This window comes from Buteo buteo, chromosome 27 (genome assembly GCF_964188355.1).
Source record: "Buteo buteo chromosome 27, bButBut1.hap1.1, whole genome shotgun sequence".
NCBI classification, from domain to species: Eukaryota; Metazoa; Chordata; class Aves; order Accipitriformes; family Accipitridae; genus Buteo; species Buteo buteo.
Window position 1 is genome coordinate 6227973 of NC_134197.1, and position 25768 is coordinate 6253740.

The window sequence follows — 25768 nt, forward strand, 5'->3', positions numbered from 1 at the left end:
TTCATTGAGTTTCTAGGTTAGAAGGCACTGTAACTGACCTCCTGCATAGTGAATTTTACCCAGAGATTTAGAGCAAGTCTGACCATTAAGCTCCATCCTTCTGACAGACAAAAATTAGCCTGGTTCATAAGCAAGAGGGGGGGCTGCTGGAAGCAGACTGATCACAAGTGACCCAAATACCAAAGACCGAAATGTTGACCAGCATCTCTGAAGGGCAGCAGGTCCTGGCTGACGATACTGCCACAAACCAGGCTATTTTGCTTTAGCTTGATTTGTGAAATGAAGGTATCAAACAGTTCTGAGGTCAAAGCTAGTATTCAAAAGCAATATTGGTATCACTGTTTTCACCTAGAAAACTGCTGCTATTCAAAAATCAACAGTATTAGAGAAAAGCAAAACTCTAGTGGTTGCCAGCGGTTGGTCAGATGGGTCAATGAGGTGGTTTAGGATGACAGGACCGCCAAGTTGTATGGCACCAGCATATCCAAGTCCCACCCCATGTCCCTGCCCTCCTGCCCCGGTGCTGGGGTGGCTGGGGGAGAGGGGCCAGGGAGGTGGGAAGGAGCCGCGTCTCCCTGCGGCCGACATCTCTTGCCACGTGGCAGGTTACCAAGCAGCCGAGAGTGGGCAACGATTTCTTTTGCCAGTTTTCTAATTTATCTAATGAGCAAGAAAATAAATCAAGCTGACAGTCACCCAGGTGGTTTTGAGCCTCAGCTCCTCACAGTCCCCTTGTTCTTCCAGCCCATTTTATAACAGGGTTATGACCTGAGGACACAGCAATAACTCCTCCTATAATCTTTTCTTTACTAACGTCACTTAGCAGATGGAGTCATTTAGAGGTGCTCACGTTTAAATGAGTGGCTTGCCCTGAAAGGGACAGAGCTGGGGCTGCTGGCAAGGTTTTCGAGATTGCTAGCCTAGAAAATGCTTAGCAGGGGAAGCAGTTGGCAGGCAGATTTTACGGACATGGCACCGTTGTCCTCTGCCAGCAAAATTACAAGGCTGAAATCCTGGAGCTGGATGGGGCCAAACTGTTCACAGCAAACAATTTAATTGATGACTGAAGTGAATTGCCCAGGAGATGATTTTTAGTCATCTGCTCATTGCATGAAGCCGCTTGCAGGAGGGTCCGTGCAGTCGGGTGTCAGCGGCTACCTGCCCACATCAGGGACGGGCTGGCTGGGGCTCCCCATCTTGTGGACCTTCACCAGAGTCACCCGGGCACCTGCTCCCCCAAAGAGCGATCCAGTGCTGCGAGCATGGCTACTTCCACACTTGCCAATCCAAAGATACTACGCTTCCCTACAAATATTACTGCTCTTAAGCCTTTGTGGCTAGACCGGTGATGGAACCATGCAGAAGATCTCAGCATTGGCTGTTTGAAAGGGAGCCTGCGCAATGTAAAGAAGAACAGCACCAGACTAAACAGCAACACCTACTTTTCAGCTTCTGCAAGAAATTCAGCGGCAATCTCAGAGGACTTTCCTCTCTAGCTCCCTGACCCCCTGCACAATGCTGCACAGGCTACCTTCATAAGCTCCTTTCGTTTGGCTTAATAAAGTAAATTAACTTTCCAGCTCTTCCAAGGAGAATAGCCATGAAAATGTACCTTGAGATGAATGCTTGCAACCCTTGAAAATACCTCTTGCTTGTGAAAAGGCTTCTGAGAAATGAATAGAAGGGACAATAATTACCAAAGAAGGGGAAAATATTGTTCATGTTGGCTGGGCAGGATTTGGCCCAGCCCTTGCAGAGATTGGGGAGAAGAAGGAGGAAGGAGGCAGGGAGCTGAGACATTAATGGCAATCATTGTTCTGTGGGGAGCAATGTCTCACAGTGTCCACGGAGACCAATCTCAAATTATTCAGCCTAATAGTTCTCAAAACAAACTCTTATTCTGCTCTTTTGTGGCAGGCATGAAGCTTTCTCTTCAAGTCTCATTTTGCATCTTTGGTAACTCAGTGCTGGATGGGATAACACTCAATTGTGAAAACCCTGCAGGAGCCTTTGATGCAAGCATCTTCAAGACGCAGGGCTTATCAGCTCAAATAACACAACTGTCTTTTATCCTTTGTGTCCCAAGCTCACTGTTTCAGCACTTATATTTGTAATTCATTGCCTGGCTGTGGGTCTGGAACCATCAGGACAGACAACCCTGTCTATGTGTCTGCATTGCTGAGATATTTGTGTCTGCCTGGAGGGACCTGAGCACCTAAGCTCTGCTTATCTTCAATAATGTTTAGGTTCCTAATTGGTTAAAAGTCACTTTGGAAAGGAGGTCTTAAGAGCTGTAGGCTTGTGGATGCTTTCAAAATGACTACCCCCGGGCCAGGCTGTCCATCTTTCCCTTTTTCCCATCAGGGACTGTATTCTCTCGGTCCCATCTGGCCTTCAGAGATGCCCTTGCACTTCCAGCACTGCAGTTCCTCCCTTGCTGGCCAAGTCCAGCTCGCAGACCTGCACGCTTTTCACCAGCGCTACATCTTCTTCAAAAAAAGCCAAATGATGTGGAAGAAGAAAAGGTGAAAACATGATAATAGCTGTGGGAAAAGGCTGCTGCTATAGACTTGACAATGCTGGAAATGGAGGCTCAGGGAAGTTTTTCTCCAAAAATTACTCTTTTCAATCTCAACAGCACACTGAAGGGAAGTTTAAGCACACTTTTTAACACCTTTTGTACTCAAATTCCAAATTCACCTGTCTTCCCAAGCAATAACAATCTTTTTTTATCCAGCTGCGCATTTTGCTATAGAAATTTGTTTCCATTAAACTATTCCCTTTTGTCCTCTTAAAAAGCATATTTTAAATAATAACAGTGTAAAAAAATTTATATACTACCCAAAAAACTCAACTCTGTCGTCTGTGCACTCTTATACAAAAGTTATCTCTTTCTTTCAATGGACTGATGAAAACCCTTTTCATAATGTCAAGGTGGAGATGAGAAAGAGGGAGAAAATTTCTGAGTGCTCAGCACAGCTAGTCATTTCAACAGGAAACACAGGGCAAACTCTGGTCTTAGAAAACTAAGTTACAGCACCAACATGAACCTGATGTTCTCTTTCTGCTTTGTAAAACACAATTTTGTAGAAGTTGGGATGGAGGCACACGTTGCACTTCTCATCTGGGGAAAAAAAATGCACTTTTTCCAAATTCCTTAAATCTTAATGGAAGAATGTGAATTCAATCTTAAAAAATAAAAAATAAAAATTATAACCATGGTAACTTTCACTACTACCACACTTTCAGGGGCGCAGCAGCCGCAGCTCAGCCATTCAGGGTTTCCCCGGGAAGGTCCACGTTTGACCAGCGCTCAGAGAAGAGGCCCACCGGAAATCAAGAACGAGAACAGCAATATGAGAAACACAACCCTGGATCGCTGTCCGTGTCTGCACCAGCCTCTTCCCTCTTGGAAATGAAAGCCATGAGGCTCCCCTTTGCGATGCACTCCTGGGGAGGATTTCCAGGTAGGTGAACCCTCCCCAGAGAGACTTGCTCCATCCACGCCATCCCTGTTGGCTCTCTCCCGTGGCCAGCTGTCTCACACCAGCTACTTCTCTCACTCCAGAGATGCAGTTGACAAGGTCACCCCTTACCTTTGTACCTGTGTGTCGCTGCTGGTTCCTGCTACAGTCATGAACGTCTCCTAGTTGTTGTCTGCAGGGGCTGGGAGGCACACTGGACACAGCATTCGGGATCCCACCAGATGGTCACCAAGCCCAGTATTTGAACTGCAAGGAAAAAAAAAAGGAAAACATAAGAGGGAGTTTCATTAGGGGGCACAAAAGATTGATTGACAGCTTGATTAACATAAAGCCATCCCAGGGACAGCACAGCTACTCAAGTTATGGATCAGACACAGACACGGGGACCAGATGTGAATGGGAAGAGGACCAAGGGGAGGTCCAAATGAGATCAACTGCTCAACTTAGTTACTAAAACAGAAAAGAAATCCACCCGCCACTGGAGGAGGGACTGTAAGAAATGCTGGAACGGGACCTGGGACTGAAGTAAGAGGAATGGCTCAAATGCCAGATGGGGACTGAAAGAGATGCCGGGGAGATGAAAAGCTCTGGGCATGCACAGGGCAGATGGTACAAGACGGACATCAACGCAGAGCTCCTGGAGGAGTGAGGAGCCACTGCCACCACCAGCACCAGCCACCCAGCATGGACAGATTTTAATAAGCTTAATAATCATCCTTACACCTGGGTATTGGTCTCATAAATGTGTTTTTAAATCTTAAGTGTGATTTTATTGTCCTCATCGGTCACTTCCAACCCCCTCTCTGTTTTTCTCTTACTTTTGGCTGCCTGGCTGGCCAGGGCTTTCTATGGTTACCACTGCTGTCAAGCTCCTGCTCACCTGTGATGCGAGACAACCAGTATAGCAAGAAGTGACACTGATGGTAACAATACTCATCTTTGTGATATTCAATGTCTTGTTTTATTATCATCAACATAATAACAATAATACCAATATTAGTGACAACCATTTTATTATTCCTCCTGTTAGTAATATTCAGACATGACCTAAGAGGTATTTCAGAAAGACAACGCAAATCCAGTGCAAGATTCAGGAGAACAGGGCAGTTAATTAAACGTCAGAGTGATGGACAGAGCTGGGACAAGTCTGGAACAATATCAGAGAGCTGGACAACCTCTGACAAGTGCAGGGGGATGGATGGATCTGGGACACCTCTTACCTACACACATCTTTAAACACAACATTGCTTCCTGCTCTGTCGCTGTTTCATTGACTTATGCAAGTGAGGAAATTTTCTGGAGAAAGCTGCCTTCCAAGCCGTGTCACTGATCATAGTCTGATCTGGTGACATTTTATTACCTCCAAATGGTGCAAAGGAAATAAAGAGCCCCATTGAAAATGACAGCATCTTAAATGTGGGTTTTAACCAGCATATGTGTGAACTCACAGCAGGTAGGATTTTTTTTTCGCAAAAGATTTCTTCTCCTTTTTCCAAACTAGACATTCACAAGAGAGGCAGGTGGAGGACAGCGAACGGGGAGAGAGAATGGCAGCTGGAGGGTGTTGCAAAACTCCAAGAATAATATTACAGAACAAAAGCAAGCCTGTGACAGATACCGGGCAATCTGTAAGTCATCAGGAGAGTGGAGAGCATAATAGACTAATCAATCAGGTAGACAAGGGTGAGAAGTGTCACAGGGAGGCAATAGGTAGTTGGAGGTCAGTTATGAAATATAATCTTTAAATTGGAAGGAGAAGGACAGTAGTGCAAGAACAATGACAGGTATTTGAATGCAGGTAGGTGAATGTTGGATTGGTGATTTCCAGGAGAGCGAATGTCGGATGAGAATATTATGGGGGTAAGAAAAAATAACCTGGTATTTTAGAGACGGGCACATATTCTGTAAAGTGAAAGGCTGCACTGGCGAGACTTTAAAGTGTAGCTCCATTTCAGAAAATGCTGTTGAAAGACAGACAGTGGGGCTCCCTGTTGCTTGTTCCTCTGGGTTTCCAGACAAAGTTTGTCAGGTTAGAAGCAAAAAAAGTGATGCTTTTCCTAAGTGTCAGTCCTGCAAATACCACCTGGGATCTGAAAGCCAAGCCAGATCCTTTCTAGCTTGTGCTTTCTCATCAACGATCCTGGCATGCGTAATCTCTAATCTAGTTAGCTAAGATGCAGGGAAGTTGCACGCTGCCATGCATGAGAAGATGGGGATTCTGCAGGTGAATTTAATTATTCGTCCTACAGAGAAAGTGGGAGTCAATAAGGCACAACTCACTTTCCATTAGCTATCTGGGTTGCACAGTGACAAGAAGAAGCCAAGCAGCAGCATTTACTGCTCTTGCTAAGCTAAGCAGGAATAGTACTGTTACACCCAAAGAAAAGCTTGACTTAACACGAAGTTATTCCTACCAACACTTTTGTGACCTTAACTGCATACTACAAAGGTGTCACACAGTCCTTCTAACAACAGCTAAACCCAAGCAATTAGAGCTGAATGAACAATTCATAATGAATAATCGGTTTGGTGAACTTCACCTCATTTTATGCTCACAAAATGTTCACACACAGATTGCAAAGTTCTCCCATTTCTTTGTTAATGGAAATAACTTGCCATTTTTCCCCCTGAGTAAATAGCACCATAACAGTCCATTCAAAACAATCTATATTCGAAACATAGGCTGCGCTGATGGGCTATGCCAGCCACATGGTGCTGTTTCAGCTCCTCCATTGGGTTAGGGACCGGAGCGGCTCCAAGAATTGCAAATCAGGACTGTTACCTCTCTTGTTTGAAATTCCCTTTTGCCAAGCCTGTCGGTGTTAGAGCGTGTCCACTGGACCGAATATCAGCCATGGATATGGCTAACATGGGAACAGAGCTAGCTGTGGTCCCTCTACAGGTGATGGAGAGGGCCAGGTATCTTCAGAGGCCACTGGAGAGGTGGACACCAAGGACACGTTGGAAAACCTGGAGACCTTAAGATGAAGAGCCTGACTTGCTTAAACTATGTGCTTAACTCTCCATGCCCAGTGCATGGCCTGATCCTGTACAGAAAGGGGTCCCAGTGTGCAGCCCAGGAGGTGGAACACTGCTCACGTGAGCATGGACCAAGGGCTGGCGGCCGACCTGCCTGGATGCTAATGAAGCCAAGAACAATGTGTGCTCTAACGGACTGAGACACGCAGGGAGATAAGGGAGCGCGGGGCAATAAATCAGGCTTTCAAAGCAGAGCATATTAGGAGATCAATGGGACAGATATTAGACTGAAGGAGCAAGCACCAGAGAGACAGGAGCAATTCTGTTCCTCCTCCTTCCCCCTGTTGCTAAGGAATTTTTTTTTCCATTTAATAACATCCTCATTGGTTTTAAATGAGCAGCAAAGCCAGTGGGTTCCACATGGCATTAGCAATGTGTTTGTGAAAGGGAAAGCGACTGGCTCCTAGCAGGATTTGATAAAAGCCTCTCCAAGCTCTGAGTGATTTACAGCTCGGGAAAACAAACACGGACTGATACAAATGCAGAGAGAGGGAAAGACGGCACCAACATCCAGGTACACTCAATTACCAATTCATCAGCCCAAGTGAACTTGAAGGGCTTTTCAAACTCTACACGGCTCTAAATTAAAGGAAATCTTTAGATGGATAGCATTCTGCCATAGAGGGAGAAGAAGACTAATCTGTTGATCTTCAACTCGGCAGCCCTCGCCTTTTGTGGGCCACGGGCGAGGGGGGCAGGCGGCAGCTCCCACTCCTCATGTGAGACTGGGGAAAGGACCAAACGTTGGGATGCCTTTTGCACACTGCTGCAAAGCTGCCGGCACACACCTCTCCCTCCGTCCTCACCATGCCATGCCCCAGCCACCAAATGGCCTTTTTTTCTGTCTCCGCTAGAAACTCTGCTTTTGCCTGCCCTGGAGGTATTTATGGCAAAGCTGTGAAAATAACCGATTTTTTGGATCATTGGCTGAACTAAAAAAAAAGGAGGAAAAAAAAAATCACTGCACAGTGACCCCGAATTGGAATTGCCCAGGCTCTCCACAGCAAAATATATATATATAAAAAAAAAATATATATCTATGGTCAACCAATTGTTTAATTCAATCTGAAACTAACTCATGGGGAATGTCATTTTTCCCTCCATCCCCTGCCTAGAAACCCATTTTTTCACAAGAAGAGATGATTTACAGCTTCCCAGCTCCACGCTCCAGCAGCACTGACACCAATGTGGTGTTTGATATCTTTCCCTGTTGCAAGAAGCTCCTCAGCGGCAGGGGACGGAGCCCTTCAGTGCTATTGTGATAAAAACTCAGAGACAGCTGGGGGTAGCGACAGCATCGCAGGAACAGAGGGAGTCCGGCCGCCGAGAGACTGCAGGAAACTCTTTGTTAATTGTTCATGCAGAAACTGTTTTCATTTCAGTGTCTAATTGATATCTTGGGGAAACGGCTTCTTTGGAAAAGACAGCGCATCCTCCCCAGACTCCGCCTGTGCGTGCTCAGGCGAGGTGCCCCACGCTGCCCGTGCTGACGGAGTGACTCGCTGCCCCCCAAGGCAGCAGTGCTGTCCCCGTCCCCCCCCGTCCCACGTCCTCATCCCGCAGGTTTGGAGAGCTGAACCGGCGCGAGAGCTGTGGGGCGGCTGGAAGGACGGGTGCTGAGCTCAGCCTTTGGCAGAGAGGACACTTTGGAGAGTTTTGCACTGAGAGATGCCTGTGCATCGGCAAGGAGAGCTGCGTCAGCCTCCAGTCTCCACTCAGGGGCAGGGGCTGCCCGCATCCCTATGGGAGCTGCCAGCACCATCCTTCCTCCTGCCAGAAGGAGCACTGAGCCCTTAATTTCCCACTGGGTATCAGCCCTCCTGCCTTCTCTTTCCTGAGGCCTCCTCCAAAGACAGCAGCCATCGCTCACACACGCAGCTCCGAGGCAGCTCTGAACTATTTAAAAGCACAGCAGGTATTTTAATTATTCACGTCAAGCTCGCCTTGCTTGCTAACGACTCTGTGAAGCTGTCATAGGCAGCATGGGGTGGAAAAGAGCCCTGCCAGGCAGCTTCCCATGGCCCAGCCTCGGGGCAAAAGCTTGGGTCTGCAAAACAGCCACCATCATATGTTGTCACCGAGGGCAGAGGTGGCACAGGGAGCAGCCTGGCAGATCTGCCCGGTCCCATACAACACTTGCTTGCCCACCCAACCCATCATCCAACTGCCCACCCAGCCCACCCTGCGGCCACCATTCTGACATCTCGCATGCTCCAGGCCTGGAGTATCTGCTGAATGTTCTGCTGTTGCTGGGAGCTGCTATGCCCCATGCTGATAGATTAGCTCTCGTAATATTTTAAGGGTGCTGGAATTACCAAGATGCAAGGAAATAGAGGGGTACTTATACAGCGCAGCTGGGCGGCTTCAGACGAAGACAATAGCGGGGATGGCATGGTTCCTTGCTGCCTCGAGCTGCTCCCAGGGTTATATGCAAAGAGATGCTTTGGAAATCAAGCCCTTGCTGCCCTGCAGCAATGTGTCTACTTGCTTCATCCTTCCTGGTACCATCAAAAATATTTGCTGAGATAGCATCCACTCTTCTGACCCACATCCCTCCCTGGGGCCTGGCAATGGGGGCTTGAGGCAGACCAAGCTCTTCTTTTGCAAGGGGAAATAGGTGCAGAAAGAAGGATGATGTCCCACCTTCATGGCTAGAAGAAAGACAGCTTGTGTTAAAGGCAGCCAGCCTTGCACCAGCCTCACAGAGGCTATTCTCAGCTCCTGAGTGCAGGTGTGGGGCAGAGACAGGCATCCCACCTGCAGAAGTTTTGGGGCTGTGGGCTCCTTCATTTTGACCCCACTGAGTCTCCATTAAATGTGACCTTTCTTTTCTGGACCTTGAGTTTTCTATCTGAGATTGTTCCTTTCCCTTGGAGGTTGCTCTTGCTTATTTCTTTTATTTCTGATAATTATGAAGTGGCTCTTCTTCCTTGCCTTTGCTCACCATTGCCTCAGTGTAAATTTGGAGGATTTCTAAGAATATTCAGGACCTGCTTTCCCTTGCCTCTATGCAAGCAAGAGCCTCATCATGGGTAACCCCAAGCTTCAGGGCTCTTCTCTAGCAGTAACACCCCATGGGCAAAGCCTGCGAGCAGAAAGCACCCCACAAAAACACATCCCCTGACTGCAGAGCTGGGGTCTTCAAGCCTCCTGGACCATCAGAGCCAGCCCCTCTCTTTTTAACCTATGTGGTTCTTAATGCTAATTTCCACCACATGCCCAATTCGAAGCTCTAATAATGAACAACTGCTTTCTTCCTTTCTTTCTGATTTCATATTCATGAGTCAGGGTTTCCTGGCACTAAATGTAAATGCTAAACGGAAATCGCTGCACAGTGACATGTCTGTGTAGCTTCACTGTCCATTTATTTGCCTTTTCAAAGAGCTGCTGTGTTAAGCAAACATCTCTGCCTGGATCCTATCTGGAGGAGTTTGTCTGGTACAGCATGGTGCCTGCCGGGGTGGGGGAAGCGACTCTGTGTGATGGTGTCTCATAGCTCTGTTTTTGCTTCAGGGTATTTCTTGTACAATAGTTCGAGCTCGGTGAATACCTCAACCTTTTCTTGAATATTTGCTTGAATCTTGGCAGGCTGTGTTCAGAGCTGACACAGCGAGGACTGAAGCAAGGAACTCCCAGAGAGAAACACATCAATTGCTTCGGCTCGGACTCCACCAAGGGCTCCTGCGGGCAGCAGTGGGCAGATGTCTTGGCAGGGGAGGCAAAGAGACACCTGTAACATCACTGGGCAAATTATTTTTTCTGGCAACTAGAAAATTCACACACACACGCAAAAAAACCATTTCAGGATTCATCCAAACTTACTGCCCTCTCCCCAAAAAAGAGGGACAAAAGGCATCTTGAAAAGGGGAATGTTTTCTGTTGACCATAATGGTCAAAATGTTTCAGTGTATTTTTCTTGAAGACTATGCTTCCATGTTGAATTGAATTTTTTAAAACAGCAAAGACAAAAAATAATCTAAAAGCAAAAAGGAATTAAATCTCCATGTATTTCAAGATGAACCGAGATGTTCTTCTCTACAGAGCCACCGAAGGTGAGTAGTCTCTCCTCCTTCTAACTTGCCTGGGATGGAAGCTTTAGACACACAAACTGGCACCCTGAAGTCCCCTCTCTGACAGTCCACCCCGCCTGCAGAGCAACACATCTGCCCACCTCTGCTGGTGAACCATGTTGTCCCACTGGAGACACCATCGTCCTCACCTATCTGCTCTGCAATCAAACAGGGAGGGATATCACCACCCTGGGAGCAAGGACAACGACCTGGGGCTGGAGTTGGGCTGTGCTTGCCTCCACTCACTGTCTGGTCTTTTCACGGAAACACCAGCTAGTGGTGGCTTTGCTCTAAGACGTGGGCTGGAAAGGGGAGCAGCCAATGTTCAAGCACTCTGGGCTGCTCTGCCAGTTATGCTCTTGCCAAGGTCATCTCCATGGGGCAAGGTGGACAGTGAGGAACGGCAGTGGTGGATATGGCAGCTCTTTACTTGTCCAGTGTGAGAGGCTTTACCTCCTCTCAACTGCCTCCACTGCAGCCTCCTTCTCCGGGGCTCCATGGATGCTCTGCAACTCCTTAGAGTCTTGTTACTCTATTGCCTTCTCCCTTTCCTTCTGCAGTCATCCATTGCCTGTCCCTGTCTGCCTTTCCCCAAACACTTTAACAAATGAGCTCATAGGAAGGCAAAAGCAAGGATGAGAAATGAACTCACATGAGAAATGAACTCACAAATGTGAGTGTTTGCAACTACCAGCTGAAGAGTTGTGCTCCTGCTCGTGGAGGACATGCTCTGTGGCATGTGTTCAATCAAAGTAACCAATGGGGACCACATTTTGAATATTATCTACATGGAACAGACTCTTTGTGAGGAAATTATGCAGCAATATTTAATGGTGACAATGATTCAGCAAGTAATAGAAAGAAATATTCCTCAAACCATCATCAACTTCTCATGGATAACTCCCAGATGGGACTGAGGGTAAAAACCTTTTCATTAAAAAGCTATTCAGTTATGGTAAAACTGCCATATGTGTCTCACTCAGACAGAAGAAGTCTGATTGTCAAAAGTGACTTCAGCTTGAAAGCTGCAGGGAAATCAGAAAGCTACTTCGCATTTGAACAGGGGTTTTGAAATCTGTCTTTAGGGACCTGAAAGCATAGCTAGATCTCGCACAGCTGAAGGTGTCTTACAGCTGGATGTCTAGGTTAAGGTAATTGTCTAGACTTCTTTTATCATCAGTGAACAGAGAGATGCGCACCAACACCCACAGAGTGATTCATTCCTCCTGTCTTAGACATCTATTTTTGGATGGGATGAATTACATTCTGGAGGTGTTAAACTTTCTCCACCGACTATGGAGGAGTCTAGTTGATGAACTTAGCCTAGACACTTAACCTTTATATTGCTAGAACAGGCAGTGCTTGACTGGTGAGAGCAACCCAAGTTGTGGCAATACAGTGTCATAGCAATGGTAGGGTGGGAGCACTTGGCCAACACCTACAGTGAACAGACACAAATGAAGCAGTTCTCTCTGTAGGCAGGAGACGGATGAGGAGAAATCCTCTCTCCTCATCATAAGCACACACTGTCGTCATCTCAATATTTAACTGAGACCTGAGGACACTCTGGTGCCTGATCATCTCATCTGATTCATTTATGTCATGTATAAGGCACAGATTACATCCAATCCCTTCCAAAGTGTGGCCTGAAAGTTGTAATTTCGTGGTCCTGGGAGGAAAGCAGGGACTGGTCTCTCAACTGAGTGTAGCCTTTCAAAAAGATCAATCCTTTTACTGAGTTTGGGTTTTCCTGAGATTAGCAATCCCAGGCTTCCAAAAATCAACAATTTAATTCTGAAAAATCAGCTGTATTCTGTACCCATCTTCTCAGTTTTGAACAGCCATGTATTGCAATTTTAAGGGTTTGGTTACAGCCTTGAGAGCTATTTTGTATACAAAAGGCTCCATGTCTCATTTTTGCTGTAGTCCAGGGTCAATGCTAATAATCTACACTGAAAAAATAATCCTACTATCTTCTAGGGGATTTCTTGCTATGAATCTTCCAGAAACCAATGAGAATATTACTACCATGACTTCAGTGGGGGCCAGTTTCAGTCCTCTCAGAAAAGCAAGATCTATACACCTCTTAGAGCCATCACGCCCAAACATCTCCAGCTTCCACTCCTGCAATACACCATGTGCCAGGTAATCTGTGCAACACCCAGGACTGGAGACCCAGGAACTCTACGGGAAAACCAGACGTTGCAACTTCAAAGACCAACATCAGAAAATCAAACAGAAATAGGGAAATAAATGGAAGGAGAAGTTACCAGAGGAAGGCCAGACTGCCATACATAAATAACTTTCTAAAAGAAATGTTTGCAACTGGTTCTGAGCAGGACAGCTAAATTACAAAAAGCATGTCAGGACCCTTCTCCAAAGCCAACAAACATGCAGAAAGAGTGGGAATAAAATTCATGAGGCTAAAGACAAAGATGAAGGATTTTTAACTACCCAATGTTGTGGGCTTTAATTCACAAGGAGAAAGATTTGTGTACTTTCCTGGGGCATATTACTGCCAGAAGCAGAATGCAGCTGACGACAAAAAGCCAATGGCTGGAAGCCAAGGGGTTCCTTAGGGACCAAAGAAATGCCTTGAAGACTTCAGTTCTCTATACCAATTGGCTTATGCCTGTCAGAAAAAAACAGTGTTTTTTCCTGACCCATCTGGAAAATCAAGATGGATCATACTTATTTAAGGGGATGTTCACGGTGGTCATGGGAATGTGCTCAAGACAGGGTGGAACAAGACCTTCAGTTTGCAGTGTGATACCAAAAGTAACGTAGACATGTGAAGTGTGCATCTATCTGTTTATCTAGGAACATACACACATGCACGACACATGGGCTTCTTAGACCCTAGTGATATAAATTGGACTCCTGTGAACTGAAGAGATTTACTTAATGGTATGACAGTCCAGCAGGACAGATACAGCACTGATGGCTTGGTTTCTCCTTTTCGTCTTGGTTTCTCTTTTTGTGCCTTCTTCAGGCATTGAGTTACCTGGGACAAGTTTCTACAGCTGTGCCTCAATTTCCCTGAATTTAAAAACAGGCTAATGTGACTGTGATGTGTTGGAGATCTCTTAAGGAAAGACACCGCATGAGATATTTTTCTATTTTAAATCTTGAAGAGTGCTAGCCAAATGCTAGTTCTTAAATACAGCTGGTGAATATATAAGGAAAATTGATTTCTGCAGAAGACTACATCATTTAACTGAAAAGTCAATAATCATCTTCCATACTAGCGTTTAAATATTTGACCGAAAACATTCAGATAACGGTATATTTTTGGTTCAGATTGTTCACTGGAAAGCAGGGAAAACACAGCATTAGGCTCAGTATTAAATACTATGTTGACAGAGAACACAAATGTCAGTATGACCATCTCAGAAGAGATATTTTAGAATATGTAAAATTAAATGACTCAGGATTACTCATGATGATATCTTACAAGAAGCAGTGAAAGCTTTTATTCCAAGAAAATTCTTGGAATTGCTAACAATGTAAAGAAAATATAGTTACAAAAACCCTGCCTTTTCCCTTGATAAAGAAATACAAAGACTTCAGGCTCCAAAGATGAACACTGTAAACCAAAAGCGAGACAGAATACTAAAAAGTCTAACAGAAATCTCAATACATAATCAAGGGAAAAGACAAAATCACAAATAAAAGTGGCCAAAGGAGACTTCCATGAAAGGGGCAGTAAGATAAAAGAGTTTGGCTTGCCTTCTTACAAGCGAGTTTATATACATGTACAAAAATATGGAAATTTTTCAGAAAAAATGCAAAATTATTTTAATAAGATGTAGCTCAGTTGGGAAAAAGAAAAAAACCAAAGTGCCCAACACTACAGTATCATACCAATGGTCAAAGGGCTGAAAAACATTTAATTCCTGGCAAAGGCTATGATCAGCTAGCCCTACAGTCAGGCAGTCCTGGTCAGATGCTAGTTCACTTTCCAGCCAGAAAGTTGCATTTCAGCAAAACTGAAATTTCTCCTGACATGAATTAGTTCTGGTAAAATCACATTTTAAAAGAGCTAGAAAGGTTTTGGTTTTCATTTTCAAGACTTCAGGAGAATTTTTAGTTTCTATTTTTGTCCCATAATAAATCTTCAACATTCATATCTAAATGCCTTTAAAATTAACCTGAAATATATTTTAATATTAACTTAACGTTCTATTCAGAATGCAAACATATGTCAAAAATCTTATAATTTCCTGCAAGATACAAATTCTTCTATCACCTCCTTGCTAAATTTTCAGGCTTTCCAGGTGTCTATTCCAGAACTTGTACCAAAACATAAGAAAAAGGCAGACTCTTGAAAAACTTGAGGTATGTTGTTGTTATTCTAGTGTGAAACAAAGGGAAATCTATAAGCAAACATATCTGCAGCCCACAGAATCAGACCAAAATATGAGCATCAGGACTGTAGTCTGTTGAACACCCCCAGTGCACAGTGAACTGCATTCACCCAACCTAGGCGAAAAAAGGAATTTTAAAATACTTTTGGGTACAGAAAAAGCATCTGACTGTGTAGAGTGGCCATTCCTTGTGAACTTTCCTTTTTTGTCTCAGTTTGGTTTATATTTAGAAATGCTATAAATATCTTCTATTTAATCAAATGAAATAATGTTTTGATAGCTGATTCACTCATTTAATCTCCCCAAAAGAAAGGCTGCAGATAAGACTGTTTTCACTGCATCTGTTTATCTGGCAGAAGAAACTAATGTCAATGGAAATGTTGCAAAAAACAACCCTTTCTACCCAGATGCTATATTTCCATATTTCTGATGCCATCCTGCTTGCAACCATTTCTTTAGATTTATATGAATTAACTAGTGTAGGACAGATACCAGACTACAAAGTAAGTATTCAAAAAGTAACAATTGCTTTTGATGATGACTTTGGAAGCTCAAAACAAAAGCTGTAATCTCTTGTCCATATACAAAAATAAACATTATGGGATGAGTTTAATACACCTAAAAGTTTTATCCTATAAGGTCCTTTTACATAGTTTCAGAATGAAACTGCAATCTAGAACAAAGTATGCAGGTTCCAACTAGGCAGATAAAGCAGCATGTGTATGAACTTACTTCTTCCTGATTTCTACTCATTCTGTGGGTTACTTCTGCAACTATCCACAATCTCTTAGGCACTTAGAAAAAAGTGCAACCATAACTTTACAGGCTTTTTTTTAATAATAAAACCTATTGAGTTGAGTGTAGTTCTTCACAACTCTTTTTAGAGCAAACTGGTATTAAGCTTCAAGTAAAAGTACTGACCAGAAGAACAATAGATATCTGGGACAGAAATTAGGAATAATTTGTATTGAATCCAAACTGGAGACTCTTTCAACCTCTGTGGGTCTTTCCTCAAGCAAGTTTAAGGAATTGACCATCAAGAAAAATCTGTAGTGTAAGATAACACGATAAGATAATGCCCTGTGCTGTGCTCACCTGCACCAAAATGAGTTAGCTGTACTGGTACCAAGTTTGTATGAGGTATAGAGCAAGGGAAAATTAACCCTTTTGATCTCAGGAAATGGGCAAAAGATGCAGCATAATACAATTTTCCACAATTATGATCCTCCTATTTTCTCCTAAAGCACTTGATTGTTATGAAAACAGCATAGAAGATTACAGAAAGTACTTAGGATTTGTATGATAATAATGATTATATGGTGTAGTCAGGGAGTAGGATTTTACCTATGTTTACTGAGCTGAAAAGACAGGTTCTAACTCTGCAAAAGTTTGATGGCAAATTTACAGTCTTCAGGAGCATGGTGGCAGGCAGAAGAGCAAAAGAAAAAAATATTTGTCATTGGTTTTAGCATAACTGCTTTACAGCCTCAAGTCCTAACTGCTGTCAAGATTTTTATAGGCTTCACTTCCAGGAATGGATAATAAAAGACAAAAATCAGAAAAACAATTAAAATGAGTCACAGTGAGAGGGTCCTTTTTGCCTATACCCCTCATCATGCAACTGTGCACCAACAAAATCATATTGTACTAAAACAGATGAGCAAGAGAATTCTGCTGTCATCAGACAAAAACTATAGGTAAAATCCTTGCAAGGTCTGAATTAACAAATAAGTGATCAAGACAAAAGTAATTGCTTTTCAAATGGACAGGCGAAAATGGATTGATATAACATGATCAAGTAGCTATTGCATGTAATTTGATGGCAAGTCTGTATAAAACTTAATATAGCGTCTATTGTGCCTCTTCCAGATTATGATTTTGATGTTACTGGCTTGTGAGTAGTGCTGGAGAAACTGCAGTGGGGAAAGGAGCTTCCAACATGTAATTTGGTTTTGTCCTAAAATACAGACATATTGTCAGGAAATAGTAACTGTTACCAAAAATACTGCTGGAATGAAAAATACTGTGTTCTTTCCACTGGAAATAATCTTAGGAGAAGAAGATACCAAAATAGCTGACAGTAAAACACAAAGTCCCTGTAAGAAGAACATGCCCTGATTCAGCAAAACAGGTAAATACGTGCTTATGTTAAGGGAGTTCTGCCCAGTTGAAATCACTCGTGTGTTACAATTTCAAGCATGTTTATGCCCCTTGAAGTCAGTTGGATGCATAGCGCTCTGCTAAATTGGGTCCTTCACCTTCCCATGGGAGCTTGGAAGCTATGGCACCAAGTATGGGGAAAAAGAGACCTGAGAACGTAATTCATGTGAATAAAAGTTGAAGAGCTGTAAAACTCTGCAACACCTTTTTCCTGCACAACACAAAGCAAGAGAGGAGTAGAGGAATGGATCATTTAAGATGGGATTAAAGAGATTTGTAGTCTGCTAGTTTGCAGAGTTGATAACCCATGGGGTGCTTTGGGTCTTTGCCTTGTCCTGGTGCCAGCAGAGAGGACCAGTCCCTCTCTGGGCCCTCCTAGACATGGAAAACTCAAGTGTAGGAGCAGAATTTAAGGAATCAATTCCGCTCCAACCCATGAGCATGTGTAGCCTTGACACAGTTTGAATGTTCCACACTCTGTGTTGTTCAGATCTAAACTTCCACCGTTGGCCTCCATGAGAAGATCACGGACAGAGGGCAGCATGAGGTGCAGAGCAACTCTCTCATCCCTCAAGGCAGCAGTTTGTGACCCTTCCAGACACAAAAGGAGAACTGCTCCCGCTGCGAGTCTTCGATCCAAGGACAGGTCATTAAATATTTACTTGGGAATCCGGATTTTCATTTTGGGCTGTTTGATCTTTTCTTTTATTCCTCTTTACTCATTCTTGAGTATTTAGTCCCATCCCACAGCAGCTGAGTAGATGTGTTAAAAATAAAATAACAACCAGGGGTGGGATTTTCCAAAGCGCTCAGCATTGCCTGACTCTGTTCTCTTTGAAGTCAGCGGGAGTTTTGTTATCAACTTCAATGGGAGTGGTTAAGCCAATGCTACATATTGTGAACGCGCATATTCATGAAGCAAGCAGCATTTGCTAATGGTACATGGATTCAAAGGGCTGATAAGATTTTAGTGAAAAAGCTACTTAAAAAAAACAAGTAGTTCCGTGAGCACCGGAACTATGAAATTTTGCTTTCCTTGAGCCTGATTGACTTGGGCGCCTGAGAAGGAGCGTGTGCTGATTGAAGTCCTTCCTGTGGGTGGGGTGCTGAGATATGTGCTCTCTCCCAAATGGATTCACCAGCATCAAATAAAGGCTCAGCACAACATGGCAGCTTTTTCCTCAGCAGAAGTAGGGCATCTCTCTTCTACCTCTGCCTGCCTGCTCAAACCTTGAGGGAACTTGCTATTTTTGAGACTGCTATCCTCTATCAAATTCAGCTGGAGTTGGATAATGCACTTAAAAGTTGCGAGGCATATACACACAGGTACGCACACGCTCCCTGTGAGCATGAAATCCACGTTTTTGCAGGAAGTCATGTTAAGGCCTCTCAGAATCAAGTTTTGAGTGAAAAAGATGGATTCAGAGCAGCTGATCAGCAAACAGCCAGCCTCAGATGGATGAACCACAATCCTCTGAGAATCTCAGCTACGGAGAAGGTGCTAAGAGAAGGGCAATCCTCAAGGAAAGAAGGTGAAGACAAGAATATGGTCCCTGAGAGGATTTTGGAAAATGGCTGCTGAGATAAAGGTACATTCCAGATAAGAAACTGCCATGTATAAATGTGGCAAATTTGCTCAAAGTACTCAAAATATCTAAAAAAAATACAGCATTTCAAAGGGCGCAGAGTTTTTGAGGAACAGAGGCGCTGCACTTCTGGAAAGCCGGGCCATTTCCGTTCTGGAAAGCCAAAGCATCTTTGGCTGCACAAAGAAAATGAAGGGAAGCTGCGACAGTGACTGGTCCCTTTGGCATCTGGGCTAAAGCAGCCCAAGAGGAAGGCAGAGAGAGTTGGATACAATCCCCAAACTCCTTTCATATGGGAATCCAGACTCCCAGGAACAAAGCCTGGCAATGGACCTTCCCTGCCAAGAGCAACCCACTGCCAGCCCAGGTGCTCACATGCACTGTCACTGCCTTTGGCACCAGGGTTGTCCAGAAAAGAGGATCAATTCTCTTTCCACCCCACAATTTCCACACCGCTGACAGCTCAGAAAACAATTCAAGAGGGAATTCAAAGGATCTGTTGAAATTTCAACGAGGAAATCTGAGTGAGTGAGCATATGTAAATAGAAAGAATGAGTAGCACATAATTACATCAAATTGTTACTTAGCAAGGGAAGTAAATAACCCAAAATATGCAGAGCAAAAAATGGCAATGAATTAGAACTAATTACTTAAGGCTAATTAAAATAAGAATGGCTTGAATTGAAATATGTTAATAGCATTGAACCTGCCACCTACAAGGGAATTTAAATAAAAATGATAATGTTGCTTCAACCTTCACCTCATGGGGGTGGGAAATTGGCATTTGGAGCTCATGGCTGCTTTGGGGGCATTGACTGCAGCAATGCATTATTTATGATTACTCTTGGAATGGGGTTGAATTTTCTGGTGGGTGCAGGTCTCCTGGTCACGGGAAGGAAGAGGTTTTCTGGGATAATGGATGTGAAGTGGAGAAAATAGTGTGAGGGGCAAAACCTAAATCCCTCGAAGGCAAATAGAACCTGAGGTACCTCTTCATGCTGGGAAGAGCTACGGTTGAAAAGAGTAAAAGAGAGAGGCAGAGCGATAATGAGATCGCAAAGAAGGAAAGAGTAAGAGGGGTAAGAGAGACTGAGGGAGCAAGCAGGAATGAAATAGATAGGGAGAGCCTAGAGCCATGACAAATCATCACCGGCTTCAATTACATGCGCCTGCTGGGCTATGAAATCTGTCAAAGGTCATTGGATTCCTGTCTTTGCAATTAAGAAACAAGCAGCTTCGCTGGTTCCACCCCACGGCCCAACTGTCTGGTGCAAGTGTCTGGGGACCGGTGGCATCACTGATGGCTGTAGGTACCTGCACCAACAGCAGGGCACTAACAAGCCAGTCCAGAGAGCATGGACAGCCCCATTTAGGAGATGAACGTGTCTGAGCTATGCACCAACTCCTAGCATTTAGCCAGCACGCCAAAGTCCTCCTGTGCCAGCAACTCATGCCCTGCCAGAGAGCAGAGGGGAAACCTCAAGCAGCAGGAAAGCCTGGTTCAGCATCTTCTTGCCGTACCGCAGCCATGCCACAGGGCCCAGCTTATGCTTCGCCACCCGCCTGCGTAGGCGTACACCCCAACCCATCCCCAGCTGCAATCACTGATCCCAGTAGACTCACATCCACGCTGGGCACGGACTCACCCGGTTCAGTGGCAGCATCTGCATGTGGAGAAGTCCTGAACCCCATCCTGCCACAAGCAGCGAGTGCCCTGGCTGTGCACCATGCTCCGGGGCTCACGTCTCAGTGCTGAGCTAGGCGTGGAGCTCACCCTGCTCCCCTGGGAGCCGAGCTGTTAGTTGTGTTTACCGCCTTACTCTTTCCAGTTCCCCTGGTTCACACCAGAGGTGAAAACCTCTTATCCTTCTCCCTCCCTGGGATTCACATGAAAACCCTGAGCTCCGTGTCCGGCATGCTGCACAGACAGGGGCCACGAAGGGGATGGAGGGTGGGATACGGGAGCGATGCAGCCTTTCCATTTTCACGCCAACTCCCAGGCTGGCTTTTGAGCCAACTGAATGAAAAGCTGGTGCCAGGCTTGCTGCCAGCTGATGAATCCAACTGGATTCATCTTGGAGCTGTGCATCTGAAAAAGCTCTTAAGCCCCAGCACGGCTGGGTCTGGGTCCTCCCCGGTGGGTGTGGGATGCTGTGAAAGAGCGGCAGAGGTGCTGCAGTTGCAGAGATCCTGCACTGCCTGTAACAGGGACCAGCTGCTGACACTGGACTGCAAGAGCCACTCAATAGCATCTGGAGTATGGACTGACTCCTCAAGTCCTGCACGGGTGATGGTAACAAGCCTTGGATCAATTGCATGAATGACAGGCTATGATCTACTGATGACCATCTCCTCAGTGCTCAATTTATACCAAATGACAGCCAGGACAGGTGATGGTGGGAAAACATCACTGTACTGAGTACCAGGGCTCTGCTTTGAGAACGCAAGTGGGGTAGATCCATACCAGGATGGCTGTAACGTGATTTCTATTTCTCCTGCAGAGAAAAAAATCACCTCCTAGAAAACCAAAGTTCAGACTCAACGCCCCTCCTGTGCATGGAGGTGGCAGGCCGGGAAGAGGTCCCCGAGAGCCTGCTGCCAAGGTTCCGACATCGCCGTCGCTGTGCTGCCTGACCCTCTGCCTTCCAGGGAGGGAAGCCCTGGCACTGGCGAGGATGCTGCCGCGGCAGACACAAGCAGTCGGCTGAAAGACATTTCCTCTTTGTTTCTCTGCACGGTGTAATGAATCCTGCCTCCCACTCAGATCTGCTAAGTAAGAGGAGTTACTGTGAGTAATCTCCACTTCGGCATCTTCTGCTGTAATCGCAGAGAAACCACATTAGCTTTTTTTTCTAGGACAAGGAGAAATTCATCAAATTGCAATCCAGGGAGAACACACGCAGGAGAAAGAAAGCCAACAACAACACACACGTACCCTGCAAAAATCCCAAAGTTGACATTTACATTTTAAACACTTGTAGCAGCTAAACAAACAACAGTAATTATACTATTTGCATACTTTGCTAAATAATTGTTTGTTAGGTAAAGGAAGCCTGTGCGAGTGTGTGCAAGGAGCGGATGCTCGAAGCCCAGGGAGGCGGAACAGCTGCTTCTTCCCTTCCCAGGTGCCCCATTTATTTCACAAAACGGTGACAAGTGACCCAAAGCACTGGCCAGGGGTTTGGGTGTGCTGATATATGGGACATGCAGGTATGGGGGCAGGAGGCCCTTGGCTCTGGAGGGTGAGGATCGTGAGATGTAACCACGCTGCCCAGCAGCCACAACACCTCCCCGAGCGTGCAAGCAAGCTTATGGCTCCAGACGTGAGCGCCAGCCCTTGCCAGGGTGAAGAAGCTCCCATGCTCTGAGCACAAATTTAGGACTGCAAAAGCGGGTCATCCCCAAGAAGGAGGAGAGCTGCAGAAGAAAGGAAGGGAAGGCAGAGAAGCGGGACGGAGCCTTTTGGCAGCCCTCCAAGGGAAGGTCCCCCCTTAGCACCACGGCTTTCACGCCAGCCACGCGCTGAACGCCCCTCCGACGACAACACCTGACTCAGAGCCCACAAGCCGTCTCGTGGCTGGCGATTTCCCCTTGCTCCTGCAAAAGCATCTCAGCTTTTATCCCTTCCTGCTCAGCTCCTTGGGCAGATGGCTAATTGGAGGGTTTTTCTTTCATTTCTAGCACAGAAAGCCCAGTAAATGCCTTTTAATCTGCCCAGCTTTCCCCGTGATTGGCTCTGTCTATCCTCCCGCCACTCCTATCCCATTTTTTTTCTTTTTTTAAGTAGACTTGAATGATGCGAACTGGTGGAGAGAGGAGAAGCCTTATGCCTCTCCTCACATGGTCGAAAAAGGTGGAGCAGAGCCAGAGCCACTGCATCTTTTCACACCTGGCTGGAACCAGGTCAGGCAGCTAATGCGTTTCTCGGGCTCAGCGGCTACTTGTTGGAGACACACAAATGCTGCTCAGCTGTTCGAGTGCTGGAGGCTGGGAGAAGAAATTCCAGCGAGAGACACATGTGTCGGAAGGCAGAGAGGGATGTGGTGCCAGGAAAACTAAAAGCAACGCGTGCATGGAGAGCTCTGCTCTGTGCAGCGGAAAGGCATGTAGATTTAATAAAGGCTCGATGACTTTGAAACTGTCCCTTGTAGCCTCAGTTAAAACAGGAGATTTCATTAACTGTGAGAGCAAGTGCTTGTGCCCTGCAATCGGTGAAATTCCAGCTCCGGAGGTTAAAACCACGTGGGTCCATTAGCCTGAGCAAAACCGTGCTAATTCTGCATCCCCCATCCAGAGAGTTTGTTTCCCCAAGCAACAGCAGGAAAGTCACAGTCCCAAGGAGGAACCCAAACGCTCGCTGGCTGTGATCTATGCAGCTCACATTTTTAAGTGTAAAACTAAGGGCATCCCATGGGGCTGGGGAGGAGAATTGCTCCAAAATAACCGATCTCCCCTCAGAACATTTTCACTGGAAGCGTTTATATTTACCCTTCAGCCAAAACTTTTTCCTGATTTTTTTTTTCTTTAAGTTGAAAGAACATTTTCCAGTTCAACTCTAGGTCTTTCAAGTAGAAAGTAGAAATGTTCGGTTTTCTTTAATGACTCCTTTCTCCTTTCTCTCCCACTACCCTGCTTTTTACTTAGAGTTTAAAAAAAAGGAAATGAGGGAAGGAAAACTAACAAAATCAGAAAGAACTTTTTTCCATTAGTTTCAAATAACTTGAAACAAGTTTTTTTCTTTTTCCTTTTTTTTAAAAAAAGTTTTATGAGTTATTTTGAAGGATGCAAAAGCTTTATGCAAACCTTTTTATGTAGGTCAAAAAACCTTTTTCCCAGGATAAAAAAAAAAACCCAAACAAAAACCCTTAATGTGTGTGAAACAATGTGGACCAGCTCTAAAAATAAGCTACCATAGCGATGAAAGCTTTGCCCCAACTGACTGCACCTTGGTGTCACCTTCTCCTGCCTCGAGCACCCTGCCTTCCTCTCCTGCCTTTCCAGCCTGCAGCTGAAGCATGCACAAGGCAAACTGTGTGTGCTACACAACCAGGGCTCCACCATGATTTACGCTCACTTTGCACAAGCGCAAACGCCTTCTTTCCATGAATACATCCTCCACCGTGCGATCCTGGTGCCTTGCATCTCTTAACGAAGGCAGGACTCCAAGGCTAGGTGAGAAAGCTCAGTGTCCTACCCACGTGCTGATAGATGACCCCTGGCTTTCAGAAAAAAATGATCCTTCGTGCTAGACGCTGGTCCAATTTAGCCAGCCAAATGAGAGACGCTCATTTGAAAATGTAATGAGCAACTAAGGAAATTTTGTTTTAAGCTTTTTGATTAGGTAGACTTGCTGGGGAATGCGGCACTCGGCATGAGATAATGTCCCCGTGAAGGCAGCAGCAGTTTAGGGAGGAGATGGGCTGCCAGGGAGAGGGACTCGGAGCTAAGAGCTCCTCGGGATGGCTGAGCGCTTTGCCAACCGAAGGGGAGTGGGATGCAGCCACGATTTGATGACATGACCATGTCTGTGCCTGCACATTGGCTTGAGTCGGAGCTCTGGGATGCCATCATCCCAGTTCAGTGCAGCAAGGCAGCCCGAGCTGGCAAAAACAGATGTAGCAGCTCCGGGAGCCAAAAAGGGACACACCAGCAGGTCACCACAGCGGCTCCGATGCTGCAGAGAGCGGTGTCAGCCTTGAGCAGGGCTAAAAGGGTTGACCCCTCCGCTCAGCTCCAGCACCGTCACCTCGAGAGAGGTTGGACGAAGTGAGCAGGGTCAAGGCAGGAGTCTGAACCGTCCCCAAAGCACACAGCATAGTGGGAGACACCGGCACGCATCAGCCAGGGCAGAGCTGGGAGCCCAAGTATGCTTGGTTTAGGACAAAAAGGCAAAAAATCAGAGTGAAAAGAAGTGCAATTCCTGCCTCCCTTTAAATAAAAAAAAAAAAAGTTCACGCAAATGGACAAAATTTGCTTCAAAATATTTAACACTTCATTTTGCTTCATCCTTTTTGAATACTTCTTGTAAAACACAAAGGCTTTAAACAAAAGGTCTTTAAGAAATAAAGAATTGAAGCCCTTCTTGCGAGAATGAAAACATTTTTAAGAGGAGGGTTTTTTTCCTCTTTTCCAAAATGAAAATTAATCAAAATTGATTTGATTTCACACACAAAAGGCCATTTCATGGAAGTGGCATTTGCTGACAGAGAGCTGTTTCAACAAGAAAATTCCAGCCAGAGGAGCACACAATAAGCTGCGCACCATTAAGGTACATGAGCTGCAAGGACACCGGTCTCCCAGCGTTCATAATAAATCCCATCCTTTTTCTGGGTCAAGAAACTCATAGCTGTCTGGAGGTTATGCTAACACGCCAGGGTTTGGGGACTGATGTCGAGATCTGAGGAATTCCTGTTGCCTGGAATAGAAACAATGAAATTGTTCCAAGGCACCATTTATTCCCAGGTGCCTGCGAGCTGTCATTTCTGGGGAAGATGAACAATTTAAGAAGATCTAATATCTTCAGAAATAATTCAGGAAGACAGAATTCATTCAGTTCCCCAGGTCAATAATGAATGGGACTCGTGTGAGTCAGGGGAGGACCGAGGGGATCTGACCACCAGCTCTCCCAAACCAGGTGAGCTTGTGCAGCCACGCAAGGGGCAGAGACAAAGGTTTTGAGCAGCTCTGCCTGGAGACCACGCGTGGTCCGTAGGGGCTGGGTGGGAGCAGTGAGGACCGAGGGATGCAGTCACCATGGGGCTGGCTTGTGCAAGCCTGCAGGATGCTGCTCTGCCAGCATATTAAGGACCAACCTAGTCCCCTTGCCTTGGGCCTTGTGCTATTTTAGGATCCTGGTTCCCCCAATAAATGCCTGTTTTATCTTGCCTTGTTTCACTTGTCGGTCAGTTCTAGTCTAAGGACTAGGTAAGGACTAAAACAGACTGCTCTAGCTGCAAACAAATGAGAGATGCTATGAACAGCAAGGTGCAGAGTATGGCCCCTTAGATATTTGTCAAATAGCTGTGAGTCATCCTGAATGTGCCACAGAATGTGCCAACGTT

General features: G+C 45.4%; 1 protein-coding gene across 1 annotated transcript in view; it reads right to left on the minus strand.

Annotated features, from left to right (window-relative positions):
• The window catches only part of ELFN1 (extracellular leucine rich repeat and fibronectin type III domain containing 1), an 85519-nt gene that overhangs the window by 45390 nt on the left and 14361 nt on the right, over positions 1–25768 (minus strand). Inside the window, exon 2 of the mRNA XM_075058407.1 lies at positions 3597–3731. The gene's annotated coding sequence lies outside the window, so the exon portion shown is untranslated. The remainder of the gene's footprint in view (positions 1–3596; positions 3732–25768) is intronic.